This window comes from Lissotriton helveticus, chromosome 6, assembly GCF_964261635.1.
Source record: "Lissotriton helveticus chromosome 6, aLisHel1.1, whole genome shotgun sequence".
Taxonomy (NCBI): domain Eukaryota; kingdom Metazoa; phylum Chordata; class Amphibia; order Caudata; family Salamandridae; genus Lissotriton; species Lissotriton helveticus.
In genome coordinates this window covers 852,253,866-852,270,357 of record NC_136067.1, presented here as the reverse complement: position 1 = coordinate 852,270,357, position 16,492 = coordinate 852,253,866, and positions in this window count along the sequence as shown.

Sequence of the window (16,492 nt, the reverse complement as noted above, 5' to 3'; positions counted from 1 at the left end):
GGTGGAGGCCGGAATTTGGGGCCCACTGTGCAAGTGTCTGTTTGCAGGTGCGAGGAGGTTCCAATCAAGAGAGTGATGAATAGAGTTTTGTTCAGGGAGCCAGGCACAGGCCTGGAGGAGGCTTCAGGAATTTCCTGGGGGTTACCGTCCTGCCGGAGAAGAGCCTGAGAAGCAAGGTCAACGCTAACGATGGGCCCAGAGGAGTATCAGCATGGAAAATGCCAGAACCGACACCACGTGAGGGGCGTCTCTAAAGGGCGTTTCTATTGTAGATGTGATTTTGTATTAGGGACAGCACCCCTGGGTGGAGTTAGGGCAGATGGTCTGAGGAACCTAAGAGAGCGGATGGGTAGGCAGATAGAATAACTGCGAGACACTGATTCACAACGAAGACTAAGGGAAGTGAGTGATCTTCTTTGGAAGTCACCACGGCTGACACCTTTTTAGGTTAAGATTTTACTAAGTAGGGATGTCACTTAGTCTAGTGTAGGGACAGTCTAATCTGGATTTTCTTCCTTTCTGTAAATGACTCACAAGTTACAGCTTGTGTCTATTCTTGCAACTCGGATGATTTTTTAATTGGTTTTGGTGATATTCTTCTGCCGACTAAGAGCATTTAGAAAATGTATGTTTGTATTGATACCAGTATATCTTTTGAACCTTATTTTGAGATGTTTGTATCTCCAGTTAACTTTGGCTTTATAATAAACTTTTAAAACTTATTCGTAGTAAGTGGTTCTTTAGAGTGGTGTAAGTCCTTAACTGATTGACCTAGTAGTGGATTGCCTTTTACTCTATGGCAGGTATCAACGGTTCAGTCGACCTGAGTTGGGATCTAGAACTATAGCAATAGATCAAAAATCCCGCCGTAACAGTTGGTAGCAGAGAAGGATGGTTACCTTCTAGAGGAAGGTGATCTAGACTAGGTTAAGATTACCCCAAGGTCCCTAGAGATCGAGAGATGAGCAACGGAAGAATCGCCTGCCGAAGAAGGTGCTGACGGTGCGAGAGAAAAGCAGCATGGTCGGACGAGAGTGAGTATAACAAGGGTCATGCGTTGACAGATTGCGGTGTTTTGTGTTGTATCTGTATTGTAATGTCATGCGGAGTTGAATGCCTGTAGTGTGATTGAGAGAGGGTTGTGAGCGCGCGCAACCTGGCAAACTGGCAAACTGGCAAACTGGCAACCTGGCAAACTGGCAAACTGGTGAACCGGTGAACTGGTGAAAATCTTAAGTTCGGAGAAGAGCTTAAGTGGTTCGGGTGTATCGAACATCCAGAGTAGTTGTCGACCAGAGTAAAGGGGGTCATGAGGTACCATTGATCGCCCGCAGGACCGAGATAGGGGAAACGCAAGAGTGAGTGTGTGGGTAACGGACGCAGGTCGAAAGTTACCGTGTGTAAGTAACCTATCAGTTAAGGCGATTGTCTGGACGTACACGGAAAGACAATTCGTCAGTTAAGGTGACAATTACAGTTAGACTGTGGGCGTACAGTCAAGGAAAGTGATCGCTTGGTCGGAAGTAATCATTTTTCAGAGTATGAAAGGGACGCATGCATGACCGGGAGACGAGCTGAGAAAGGAGGGGAACTGCTGCGAAGGGGAGACGAGTGACGTCAGCGAGAGCCGCGCTGTGATAGGCCGGTTGGTGTGAAGCCGCGCTGTGATAGGCCGGTTGGTGTGAAGCCGCGCTGTGATAGGCCGGTTAGCGAGAACCGCGCTGGGATTGGTGGATTGTCATCAGGAAGTAAACGAACGCGGAGAAAATAGAAATTTTGTAGATTTTGAACATGAAGTGTTTTAAATGTTTGAGAGCGATTTTTAAGAGAAAAAGAAGAGAGTCTTATTACGGGGAAGAGGCACCGCCAGAGGGTACACCAGCTCACTATATGGCAACGAATGTTGGGTTGCATACTATACTGTGGCTTGATACTTGGAATAAGATTACAGAAGGGAATGAGGAACTGACTTTTCCGAAATACGGAACGTTTAGACTAGAAGTGTTGCATCAGCTGAAAGCAGTTATGTCCTCATTGAGACCTTTGCCTAGACCAACACAGTTTGAGGCCCTTAATGCGTGGATTAGGGCGGCGCACGACAGGAATCAGAACAGACGCCAAGAAAGGGTAAGGCGATCAGTAAGGGCAGTGCAAGATGCCAAATGGGATGCGGAAGCCAAGAAATGGAGGGTACAAACGATTGAAGTGGATAAGTTGTACCCAGTGAGAGAGGTTACAGGAGAAAAGAGACCCATAGAAGAGGATGACGAGAGCGAGTCGGAGGATGGCCTAATAAATAGGTTGTTGATAGATAGACCGCCTCCGGACAATAGGGAGATAGAAGGTACTGAGCTCCCAAGGGAAGATAGGGTTGACATAGAAGGGAATAGGCCACTCCCTATAACGAATTGGGTACCTACCAAAGGTGAGGAGACACCTCAACATAGTCCTGTACAGAGAGTAGTCGGAAGGGTTGTGGTGCAGAAGATGCCAGCAACAGAGAGGGTTGAGTCTTATGGATTGCCAGATGCTCTTCAAGTACCCGTTACCATAGGTCCTATAGTGTCGGTTTATCACCCAGAGAAAGGGAGAGAGGAAGAAAAGGTACGGCTAGACAGAGAAAGAGTTGAGAAGGAAAGAAGGAATAACACGACAAATGCCTGGAGGCAATTGCCAGGACCGATAACGTGGAGCACCCCATTGGATTCAGCAGTGGATCCCGTAACAGAACAGGGGGGTCAGAGAGGACCGATGGACCTGAGGGGACCACGGCCGAAATCCTATAAAGAGTTGAGGGCTGACTTGAAGGAATGGGATAGGTCCACAGAAGCACCGAGCAACAGGTCAAGAGCAGAAGCTGAATGGGGAAGTCGAGGCAACGGAACATTATCTCACTGCGGGGCTAGCGAAAGCAGTCAGGAGTGGGACGGTAAAAGTCAGGAGAGTAGAGGAGTTACACGTCATATTGACGGTGGAAATGGGCAGGAGCGAAAAAGTAGAAGTACGGAGTGTGGAGAGACGTCTCGTCTCATTCAAAGTGAGGGAGACCAAAGGACACAAGAGTACAGGGATAGGTTTAAGTGCACTCTCCACGCACCTGATGATAACGTACAGCACTGGAATCGTGGGAACATGGGGAACCGCGAAGGATCTTGCCATGCGTCGAGTGATCAGAGATCACAGGCGAATTGCGAAGGCATGGGGAATAATGGAATGTCTTACCATGCACCTAGAGAAACCAGGCAGAATGGGAAATGTGGGACTATGGGAAATAGAGAAGTGTTTCACTATACACCCAGAGAGGATGGAACTGCATGGGACCTGGAGAGATGGGAGCATGGGAGGACTCCCCATAACACGCCTGAGCCCAGACGTAGGACTCAGAGCTGTGATGGGAGAGATGTAAATGGACTCTCTAGAGATAGCATACTGAAAGCTGTGATAAAAGCCAAAAGACTCGATGTGACCAGTTTAAAATCTGACCTGGACGAGATAATAGATTGTGCGTTGCCTTTAGAAAGGATTGACATGTACGAACAAGATGAGCTGCTGTTTATAGCAAAGGATATTACTCGAAAGGCAAGAGCAACTCATGAGAAACTGTCTGAACTGGCAGACAAGTATATGGTAGATTTGTCCAGAACAAAGGCATTGCAGGGTAACCATAGGTTGCATTATTCAGATCAGGACTTAGAAGAGAGGAGGACAACTGGATTAAAAACACACATAAGGGAACTGATCACAGGAATAAGAGCATGGAGAGATCTGGACAAATGGGAAAAGAGGTGGTCCAAGAAGGGAACTGTTAGGCGGAGCGCGAATGTGATGTCTCCGGAGGGAAGGCTACTGCAGATGGAGGCATTCCCTTTGCGAGAAATAGCGAATGGGAGTTATGTACACGTGCCCTGGAGTAGGGGAGATTTGGCTGCATTTACCAACTCATTTCCGAAGTTAAGGGAAAGTCCCGTAGAGTGGTACAAGCAGGTAGAGAGGTTTGTCAAGATTTCAAAAGTATTGTGGATTGATTTGAACACCTTATTCGACATTGTGGTCCCAGGAGACTTGTGGATAGCGTGCAAGGTTAGTGTCGAATGGCCAACTGCAGAACCAGAAAGGGATGCTCGTACTAATGGACCGTCAGAAAGAGTAATGTTAAAATATGAAAAGGTGATGACATGGCTGAAGGAGAAGGTGCCACCACAAGATATAGATTGGGTAAAAATAGACCGAACAAGACAGGAACCCAAGGAGACAGTTCATGAATTTTATGAGCGATTGCTGAAAACGTTCAAACAATACAGTGGATTAGATGTAATGGATCCCAAAGATATAGGACAGTTTGTATCGAAGTTCGTTTTGGGGTTGAGACCTGATATTTGTTTGATGATTCAGCAACATTTAATTTGTTGGCAAAACAAACCATTGGATGAAATTTTGAGATACGCAAGGTATTGCAGTGATGAAATAGATTCCAAAGCAAAGAAACTAAAGGAGAAACTGATGATGGTGCAGATGCAGTCGGCTGGAAAGGGTGGACAGCAGCAACAGGGAACAGGGACGATGGGAAGGAAATCAAATAGTCAGAATAAGGACAACGAGGAAAACCCGAGACCTACAATAGACGTTGCTACATTGAAAAAAACGACAAAGTGTCACGAGTGTCACCAGGTGGGACATTGGAAACGCGAGTGTCCCTATAACCCTGAAAACGGAGATCTAGAAGTAGAGGAGGAGGACGTTCAAGAAGTTCCAGTTCAAGGGGTGACAGTGCCAAAGAGTAAGGTGGCCAAAGGGGGGACTTCGGCTCCACGAGCTCAGTTCCCGCAGCCACCAAAGATTACGACAGGGGAAAAGATCTATAGACAAATGCCTCTTTTTATAGACGAAGAAGAGTGTTACTACGTTGATCCATTGACGGGACGACGTGTAAGTAGAGGGGAGGACTGTACCCTCGGGGCAGTTCTAGAGGTGGATCAAAGAGGACCGTTTGTTGAGGCTGAAGTGGCAGGGTGTCCTACAACATTCTTAGTAGATACCGGAGCTACTCGATCAACTTTGAGATCGGCAGTGGTTCCAGATCTACCAATGTCGGGGGAAACAATTCAAGTGGTAGGAGTCGCAAATAGGAGAATGACTAACCCTTTGACGGAACCAGTGCTAGTGAGGATAGGAAACTACACCGATGAACATCAGTTTGTAGTATGTGATTCTAGTCCTGTGTGTCTGTTAGGAAGAGACTTATTGTGCAAACTGAACTGCACAATATACTGCACACCCCAGGGAGTGGAGGTACAGACTACAGACGAAGATGCTACCTTTAAAGTTGCAAATTCGAGAGTATGCGTAGAACTGAACCCTACCCTGACTGTGGAGGAGCTTCCTTGGGACTTACGAGATACAGTGTCATCAGAGGTATGGGATTATACTGGAGAAGAGATAGGATTGATCAAAGGAGTAGAACCATTGAAGATCATGGTAAAACCAAATGTTGAATATCCAAGAACGCCTCAATACAAATTGACCCCTGAGACGATTGCAGGAATAAAACCCGTAATCGACTCTATGATTCAACAGGGAATACTGAAGGAAATCGTGGGTAGTCCATGCAACTCCCCGATTATGTGTTTGCAGAAACCTAGTGGAAAATTTAGAATAGTACAAGATCTTCGAAGGATTAATAACATAGTTGTTTCATGTTGTCCAGTGGTACCGAATCCATCAGTGATATTGTTTCAGATACCATTCCAAGCTGAGTGGTTCACAGTGATAGATCTTTGTCAGGCTTTCTTTTCAATTCCATTAGATAAGGAGAGCCAGTTTCTTTTCGCTTTTAAGCTGGAAAATCGTGTCCTAACATGGTGTCGTATCCCACAGGGGTATACAGAAAGCCCATCAATTTTCAACCAGCTATTGATGAAAAATCTTGAAAGTCTAGTACTGCCCCAGAACTCGGTTCTGGTACAGTACATAGACGACCTACTTGTTGCGTCAGGAACGGAAGAAGCTTGTAAGATAGATACCATCGCCTTGCTGAACCATTTAGCTGAAAATGGGCATAAGGTATCTCCGAGCAAATTGCAGTACTGTCTGACAGAAGTACAGTACTTGGGTCACCGGACAGAAAAAGGAAAGCGCAAGGTGTCACCAGATAGGATAGAGGCGATAATGAAGATGAACTCGCCTACGACACAGAGAGAAGTCAGGATGTTCCTAGGAATGGTTGGTTATTGCCGACAGTGGATAGCTAACTTTTCCCTGAAAGCAAAACCCTTACAAAAACTGACGCACAAGGAGGTGAGTGATCCGGTACCATTGGAGAAGGATTGTTTGATGTCGTTCCTACAGCTGAGAGAGGACTTGTGCCTTGCTCCAGCTTTGGGGATGCCTGATTACGAAAAACCATTTTCACTTTACTGCTGCGAAAGAGAGGGTTGTGCTTTGTCAGTTTTAGTACAAACTCATGGAAATGCCCGTAGACCAGTTGCATACTTTTCGGCTACTTTAGATCCGGTAGCCGCAGCGTTGCCCGGATGTCTCAAATCCGTTGCTGCAACAGGTGTCAGCATTGAAAGGTGTGAAATTATAGTAATGGGACACCAATTAGTGGTGTATGTACCTCATTCTGTAGAACTGTTAATGACCAGGACCAAGACACAGCACTTAACCAATAATAGGCTCACGCGCTACGAGCAAGTTATTCTTGCTGCGGAGAATGTGACCCTTAAGAGGTGCTCTGTTTTGAATCCTGCTACATTGATGCCACTTCCTAATGATATAGAAGGCGAAGAATGTGAAGATCACGATTGCCTTGATGTGACTGAACTATGCACCAAGCCAAGACCAGATATTGTGGATGAGCCGTTGACTGACCCTGATGAAATTTTCTTTGTTGATGGCTCATGTTTAAGAGACGATACTGGTCGGTTGAGAGCAGCTTATGCTGTTTGCACCATTACTGGAGTTGTGGAAGCCGCTTGCCTGGAAGGAGTACACTCCGCTCAGGTAGCCGAAATCATTGCATTGACACGTGCCTGTTTAGCAGGTAGCAAAATTAGAGTCACCATTTATACCGATAGCCAATATGGTTTCGGTGTAGTTCATGATTTTGGGCAATTGTGGTCTCAGAAAGGTTACATGACCTCCTCTGGTTCGCCTATTCGAAATGGGGAATTTGTGCGACTGTTGTTAGAAGCATTACAAGGTCCAGCAGCAATTGCGATCGTTAAATGTGTAGCCCACACCAAAAATACAGATTTTGTCTCGCAAGGTAATCGATATGCAGACGAAGTTGCTCGATATTGTGCGGAGCAAGGATATTCTTTCACGGAAGTGGAAGTAGGTGGGACTCAGGAAAAGACAGAGTTAAACATGATGCTAGAAACAGTTGATACTTGGGAGGATTTAAAAGACATGCAAGAGAACGCACCTGATTCTGAGAAAAAGGCATGGGAAACAGCAGGTTGTGTGAAAAGTGAAATGGATTTGTGGGTTTCAGCAGATGGAAGGGCAGTATTACCTGATGAATTAGTGAGTCCAATGGCACGACAGATACATGGTCCAGTACACTTAGGAAGAGATGCCATGCTGAGGTTATTTAGGCAGTCTTGGTATAATCCAAAGTTTAGGATTGCAGCAGAAGCAGTGTGTCAAAGATGTGTCACATGTCAGCAATTGAACGTAGGGAAAAGAACACCAGTTACAATGAGTCACATTGGGAGGTCTGGGGGGCCTTTCAACCGAATGCAATTAGATTTTATTGAGATGCCAAAAATCAACCGCCTCAGGTATGTTCTGGTGGTTGTATGCATATTTTCCAGATGGGTCGAAGCATACCCTACACGCAGGTGCGATACACTCACAGTAGCAAAGTTGTTGCTTAGAGAGTTGATCCCGCGCTTTGGGGTGCCGACCTCCTTGGAATCAGACAGAGGAACGCATTTCAACAGTGAAGTTGTGAAGATGCTTTGCTCTGCATTAAACATTGATCAGAAGTTGCACTGTAGCTATCGACCAGAGGCTTCAGGTATCGTGGAGCAGATAAACGGAACTCTAAAGTCCCGAATAGCCAAAGTATGTTCATCGACGTCCTTAAGCTGGCCTGATGCTCTGCCCTTGGTACTCATGAGTATGCGTAGCACACCAGACAGGAGGACAGGTCTCTCTCCACATGAGGTTTTAATGGGGAGGGCAATGAGACTTCCGTCTGTTCCAACTACAGCTTTGTTGAATATTACAGATGACATGATCCTGGATTACTGCAAGGGACTTTCTGATGTCATTCATTCTGTGTCTCTTCAGGTGCAGGCTGCTGAAGTTCCATCTTCAAGAGATCTATGTCACGACTTGTGCCCTGGTGATTGGGTGCTTGTGAAAAAACACATCCGGAAGAACTGCCTAGACGTGCGCTGGAAGGGGCCCTACCAAATAATCCTGACAACGAATACTGCTGTAAAGTGTGGAGGGCTGTCAAACTGGATTCATGCTTCCCATACTCGAAGAGTTCCAGCACCCTTAGAAGAAACAGCTCCTCTCACAGATGAAAATCCAGCTGTGGACGGCGAACCACTAGAGGGGATCAGTCAAGCTGTGGGGGTGTCGAAAGAAGTTGGGAGTGCTTCAGATCAAGCAGAAGAAAGACAGGACGACAGTGAAACTGAAGTTGCCACCGAAGGAGAAAGTTGCTGTGAATGCGGCTCAGACACAGATCAAGACAAGAGTGATCAAGAACCGAGTGTGAGGACAAGAAATAGGAGAGCAAGGCGTGGAGAAGCTAGTTGGCCTGAAAGAAAGAAGAGGCCGAGCTTGAAGCCAACTCCAGAGAGAACTCTTGCTCCTATATCTGAAGACTCGGATTTGGACGAAGGTGCACAAAGACAGGAACAGGAAGGTCCGAGAAGATCGAGGAGGGTGCGAGTGCCCTGCAGAAGATACTCTACTCATGAGTGGACCTACCTAGCAGCAGATGTCCAGTGCACGGAGATCCGGGAGGGTGAGGGAAGTGACAGTGACCAGTACTGACCCAATCATAACATTGGAAGTAGTGTTGTTGGTACCAGGAGTGGAGGTCGAAGGGTTGCTGACACTCACTATCCCCAATCCTCCTTATCTGAGCAGGATAAGAGAACTGGTTTTAAACAGAATAGAATTTCCGACTTTTTGTTCAACGATGCCAACACTCGAGGAGATCATTCTTCGTTTAGAAATATTAGAATACGTGATTAGAGCCGCTGGAACACGTATGATTCCAGATTGCTAAAGACTTTGTAAATAAACAGATTGAAAGATAACCTAGCGCCAAGTGGAAGAAGAAGAAATTTAGGGACTTCCCATTTAGTGGACGGAGAAGGGCTAGGGTTGTCTGTTGCTATAGAACTCAAAGACTGATCTTGCAGAAGGGATTATCAGCTTCCAGGTGTGGTTCGGAAAGGCTGAATAAGCAAAGAAAAGAGACTTTGTGTTGTGAAAGAAAATCAGAACTACACTGTCTTGAGATCATGGAGGCCGGCAACCCAAACCGCAAGACAAAATGCATAGTAGGCACACTTTTAGTGGGAGTAATTTTTCTTATAGTTTTAGTAGTTACTATATCATATGTAGTGGGACATGAAAATGAAGAGAAGGCAACAAAGGAAGCAAAAATTGTATCGATACAGAAACCTACTACTGCTGGTCAAAGGGGGGACAATACAGAGAAAGATAAAGCTTTACTAGCAGCAGAGACTCGTAGGTTGCATGTGGATGAATCACAGGGAAATTTCAAATCAAATGCATATGCTAAATTGCTTTATGAATATATTGATGCTATGGAGGCAAAGGATTGCTATGTGTGCATGCAATTGCCAGCCTCTGTAGACGAAGGTATTAGATATCATCATCTTCCATTGACTTATGGAATCACATGTAGTTTGTTGCTAAGTATATTTTATGAATGTGATGGTTTTGAGTATTATTTTTCAAATTTTGATGCTGTTTTACCAGAAGTTCCAAACTACAAGCACATGAACAAGTGGGATTATTACAAGAGTGAAGATAGATTAAAGACATTTTTCATTCCTTGGAAAACGTTGGATACTTCACATGCCCGAAGAAATAATTTGACTTGTAAAGTGTCAGAAATTGAGAAAAGGTTTACAGGACAGGTGGATGATCGGTATAGGAGACAGAAGATCTTAAAGGCTTCAGGCCAATGGAAAACAGATTGGACCGAGGAAGAAAGGTCACACAGAAGAAAGGGTAGTAATGGTCCAATAGCTCTAGATCGAGAGCAAAAAGGGAAACTGTGTATATACAGGGGTAAAACCTATTATGAGAATGTGTTTGTGGGAGAAGTAAATTGTGAACATGCTTTCCAATTAGAATATCATACAAAGGATTTCTTGAAGGGAATGCAGGTGATCCCGAATGTATATTTTGTTTGTGGAAGAAATGCATACGTGAAACTACCGGATAATTGGTATGGATCATGTTATTTAGCAATTGTCTTCCCCAAAATATACCATGCTAAGGATCTAGAAATTATAGAGGGAGGAACTCAAGCTAGAGGAAGAAGGGATGTAAGCTATGAGGAGGTAGTTGGAGACGTATTTGGTGCTATGTTTCCTCTTTTAGGGATAGTACTGAATGATGTCAAGATTAGAAGATTGGCAACAGTTGTAGATAGGTTGTCCGCCAGTACTGCTAGATCATTAATGCTGGTGGAGGGAGAGATGCAATCGATAAGGGCAATGGTTCTTCAGAACCGACTTTCTCTAGACGTTCTGTTAGCCAAAGAGGGAGGAGTCTGTAAGGCTTTGAAGGTTCAGGAATGTTGTACTTACATTCCAGACAATTCAAAACCTCTAGAAAAGTATATATGGAACATCACTGAAATTCATCATGAGATTGAGGATTTGCCACAGGTAAATGTGTGGGAAAAAGTAGGTCATGGAATGGGTAAAGTTGGAGGTTGGTTTGCCAACCTAGGAAAGGGTTTCATTTGGTACATACTGAAACCTATCATCATAATAGTGATTTGTATAATCACCTTGTGGGGATTGGTGCGGCTGTACCAATGGTATAGATCAAATAGGTTGCAGAGATCCATGAGAGAGCAGGAGAGGAGATTAGCTGCGATGCAGGATAATCAGTACAGGAGTCTGAGGGCTCTAGAGATGATGAAACGAGAGAGTACTGCAACGAGTTCTGTTTGATTCAGTTCATACCTCAGGGATGGTGTTGTGATGGTGATGACTACTAAAAGTCATCAAAGGGGGGAACTGAGAGAGCGCAAATCGAGAAAAAAATAGAAGTGCACCATATTTACAAGCACGTTGCATCAGTTTAGTAAAGGTTACATAAGAAGTGCCGAATTTATAGAGTGAAAATACATAAGAGTGTTTAATTAAAATAGAATGCATATATCAGTGTGAAAAGCTAATGTAGAAGTGTGTAGAGATGTTAGAATGATGTTGAAATCCCATGTTATGTGGCTGTTGTAGAGGAGAATGTAATGCTGCTAAACGTAGAAATGTGTAGGCCACATGGCAGTTCACAGAGAATGAAAGGTGCTGTTACACTCTCACATGATATGGATTTTTAATGTTGTTGTAATTCAAAGTATTATTGATCATAGAACTGAAATATATGTTTTTATAGAAGTGTTTCACTATAACCATTGTGTGTAATAAGTTAGAATACTGTTTAGACTAAGAAATTAAAGGTTTACAGAGTGCACAGGCCCGTTTCATGTAATTCTAATAGGCCTGAATAGATAAGGTCATTTCTTTTGATCTGCATGTGTTAGTTAGAGGGAGGTCATGTTAAGCATAAATTGCGGAGCCTGCTCGAAGGTTTACGACTTAGAAGATACGGTGGAGGCCGGAATTTGGGGCCCACTGTGCAAGTGTCTGTTTGCAGGTGCGAGGAGGTTCCAATCAAGAGAGTGATGAATAGAGTTTTGTTCAGGGAGCCAGGCACAGGCCTGGAGGAGGCTTCAGGAATTTCCTGGGGGGTACCGTCCTGCCGGAGAAGAGCCTGAGAAGCAAGGTCAACGCTAACGATGGGCCCAGAGGAGTATCAGCATGGAAAATGCCAGAACCGACACCACGTGAGGGGCGTCTCTAAAGGGCGTTTCTATTGTAAATGTGATTTTGTATTAGGGACAGCACCCCTGGGTGGAGTTAGGGCAGATGGTCTGAGGAACCTAAGAGAGCGGATGGGTAGGCAGATAGAATAACTGCGTGACACTGATTCACAACGAAGACTAAGGGAAGTGAGTGATCTTCTTTGGAAGTCACCACGGCTGACACCTTTTTAGGTTAAGATTTTACTAAGTAGGGATGTCACTTAGTCTAGTGTAGGGACAGTCTAATCTGGATTTTCTTCCTTTCTGTAAATGACTCACAAGTTACAGCTTGTGTCTATTCTTGCAACTCTGATGATTTTTGAATTGGTTTTGGTGATATTCTTCTGCCGACTAAGAGCATTTAGAAAATGTATGTTTGTATTGATACCAGTATATCTTTTGAACCTTATTTTGAGATGTTTGTATCTCCAGTTAACTTTGGCTTTATAATAAACTTTTAAAACTTATTCGTAGTAAGTGGTTCTTTAGAGTGGTGTAAGTCCTTAACTGATTGACCTAGTAGTGGATTGCCTTTTACTCTATGACAGGTATCAACGGTTCAGTCGACCTGAGTTGGGATCTAGATCTATAGCAATAAATCAAAAATCCCGCCGTAACACATTCATTTTGCGAAAAGCTTGCTCCCATGGGTCTTGAATCACCAGGCATTCCCAGAGAATTTGGTAGAAGGTACCAATCAGACCGCAGTTACGGAGACAGAGGTCAGATGTGCGTCTACCAATCTTGGCCAGTAGGGGAGCGGACATGTATGTTCTGTGTAGTATCTTTAATTGTATGAGTCGAAATCTATGATTAATAGCTGATTCGCGCGGGGACATCAACGCCGCCTGCCATTCTGTCTCGTCTAAGTCTCCGATGTCGCTTTGCCATTTGTCTCGTAAGAGTTGGAAGGCATTGGGCATGTTATTACATAGTTTGCGGTAGGTGTACGATATTGCTTTGGCCTGGAGGGGTTCTGACAAGAGTCTATCCTCGAGGGGCGAGGATTGTGGAAGAGAAGAGAGATCAGGGACGTTGGTAAGTATGGCGTGTTTAATTTGGAGATAGAGGAAAGCCTCAGATTGGGCCAAGTCATGTGCCTTCTGGAGCTCCTCAAACGTCAGTAGTTTGCCCTTGTGAAGCATATCACCTAAAGTGGAGATGCCAATTGTGTCCCATCTGTCAAAGCCCTGATAGTGGCAGAGAGAGCCCAGTTAATGTGAGGTCCAGAGTGGGGTGGATAGCGTAAAAGTGTTGGCCCACCCAAGTCGTTTGTTAGCGCGGTGCCAGACTGTGATTGTGTGGGACATCGGGCCTATATATATTGGGCTCGAGAGTGTTTACCATACAAGGCCTCTAGATAGCCCCCGCGGCCCGTCTGGTATCGTTCTAGGTGAAAAGCCGGGTTCATGGGTGAATCATAGAGCCATGTGTTAATGGCAGTCAGTTGGGTAGCCCAGTAGTAAAGTCGGATGTTTGGCAAGGCAATACCTCCGTCGTACCACCCCTGTGTGAGTGAGAGGAGAGCAATGCGGGGAGAACCGCCATCTCATATGAGGAGTCGGAGGTCTCCTTGGAGCGTGTTGAAGTGAGAATCGGCTATGGGAAACGGACAGGTTTGTAAGGCATATAAGAATCGAGGGAGTGCTAACATTTTAAAGAGGGCTGCTCTGCCTGGGAGAGAGAGAGGGAGTGATCTCCAATGAGAAAAGTCATCATGAAGTCTTTGTAATGGGCCTTTGAGGTTGCGATCGTAAAATATTTGGGGGTATGGAGTGACAAAAATTCCGAAGTATTTGAATCCCTCCTGGGCCAGTTCAATTGAGTAGCCTCGTGGGAGGGGAGGTGATGGGCTGTGTAGTAAGTATAATATCGATTTGGACCAATTAATGGAAAAACCTGAGTATTTGCCAAAGTTAGTGATGACGTGTAGTAGACTATTGATAGAGGATTTGGGGGAGGAGACGTATACGAGGATGTCGTCCGTGTAGAGCGAGATCTTGTCAATCGTGTTGTCATTCCATTGGAGGCCACGGATGGAGTTGTCAGTCCTGACCCAGTGGGCCAAAGGTTCAAGAGTGAGTGCGAACAACAAAGGGGATAGAGGGCACCCCTGTCTCGTGCCTCTATGTAGGGGAAATTGCCTGGATGTATGTCCATTAACATAAACTTGACCCCAGAGGTCAGTATAGAGCAGTCTGATCCACTGGATGAATTTCGGACCAAAGCCATAGCGATGTAGGACTTTGAAAAGGTATGACCATTCTATAGATTCAAAGGCAAGTGTAGCATCTAGGGAGAGGATAACTGCGTCTTCCTGAAGGTGTGGTATTCTACTCATTACGTTATGAACCCGTCGGAGGTTGAGCGCTGTATTCCGGCCAGGCAGGAAGCCAGATTGATCTTCGTGGATCAAGGCGGGGAGGACTGTCATGAGCCTGGTATCGAGGAGCTTCGCCAGGACCTTCGCCTCTGAGTTAATGAGGGAGATTGGTAGGTAGGAGACGCTATTGTTAGTTGGTTTATTAGGTTTACGAATGACCACTATTGATGCCAACCGTTGGTCGAGTGGCAGGCATCCTACCTCTCGGCTCTCCTCAAACATTGCCTTAAGGTGCGGGAGGATCTCGCCTGCCATGCCCTTTAGGAACTCAATAGGGACACCGTTGGGGCCCATAGCCTTGCCTGATTGAACGGCAAGCAAAGCATTTCCAACCTCTTCCGCGGTGAGGTCTGCCTCCAATTCCTGCACATCAGAGTCAGAGAGAGTGGGGAGTCTCATCTCGTCCAGGAGGAGTCTAGACTCTTCGGCGCTATATAGTGCTTTGGCCGTGTAGATTCTCTCAAAGTGGGCGGCGAAGGCATCTGCTATTTCACCTGGGTCTGTGATAGGGGATTGGTCTGGTATGATCAACTCTGGGACCCATCGGGATCCCTGGTTGCGTTTTTCCAGCCATGCCAGCAGCTTACCTGCCCTGTCTCCCAGTTCGTAGACACGATGGCGAGTTCTCAGGAGCTTGGCCTGCGCTTTCTCAGAGGCCAGCGCTTTGTATTCCATTTGTTTCGCGCGGAGACGAGCCTCCGTCTCGTCCGTGGGATTTGCGTTGTGGAGTGATTCTAAGTCGGTCAGGTCTGTTTCCACCTGAGTCAGGTGTTCGCTTTGCTTGTGGATGTAACCAGTTTTGAGAGATAGTGCCCTACCCTTAAGTACCACCTTATAAGCCTCCCATATAGTTATGGTGGATTTCACAGAGCCGACATTTTCCGCGAAGTAGTATTCTGTGTGTTCTAGTAAGTTGTCTTTTATGTCAGGGATTTTTAGGATCCAGGGTGATATGATGATAGGGCCGCGGGGTCTCTGGCGGTGATGCGTGAATTCTACTGTGAGTGGGGAGTGATCCGAGATTCCCCTGGGAAGCCTTTTAGGGTTATGAAAGAACTCTAGGTCAGTGAGTGGTGAGAACAGATAGTCTATGCGAGAGCTGCTGTTGTGGGCATTGGAATAGTGTGTGAAATAAGAAGTAGTCGGGTGAGATAAACGCCATAGGTCCTCAAGCCCCATTGTTTGTGCGAATTCAGATAGGTCAGAACTCGGTCGGTGTGACGGCCTCTGGGGTGCCGGTCTTGGGCATCATTCATTGTCATGTTGAAGTCGCCCCCAATAAGTAGAGGTCCTTGCGGGAGGTCCAACATAATGCGCTGCAGGTCCTGCAACGCAGCTGTGCCTAGGGCTGGAGGGATGTAGACTGAGATGACATTAAGCGGTTTGCCTTCCCAGGTGGCCTCTATTACAGAGAAACGACCCAAAGGGTCAGCCCATGTCTTTGTACATGTCAGTGCAACATTTTTCCAAACCAGACTCCCAGTCCCTCTAGATCCGGAGGTAAAGCCTGCGTGTACGAGCAGTTTATAACCTCCCCGGTGTAATGCTTGGCATGCATTGCCCATCAAGTGTGTTTCCTGGAGGAGAACCAAGTCTGGAGCATGGCGTTTAAGATATTGCATGACTATCCCTCTTTTAATTCTATTGCCTAGGCCGTTGACATTCCACGTCATGAGTGAGAGAGACGTCGTTGATGGGGGTGTGATGGTGGCTCAAAGGACGGAGGGTGTGCGTGTATTAGTGATCTTGGGGGCACCAATTGCGCCCTGTAGAAAATGACGGTTCCGGACATGCCCATAGCGGGTTTAGGGAGGGACCTAGTACGGCTGACCGCTGGGTATTGGGTGCTTTGTGAAAGTGACGAGTGTTATTTAGGTAGGCCCGTGCCTGAGATATCAGTGTGGCGTGGAAACAGGAAGTAAGTCAGAAATAACGGCAACGTCAGAGCTAGTGTCTCAAACACCCCTCTCCCTCTGAGGAGGGAGCAGGTATTGTCTGATAGTGGG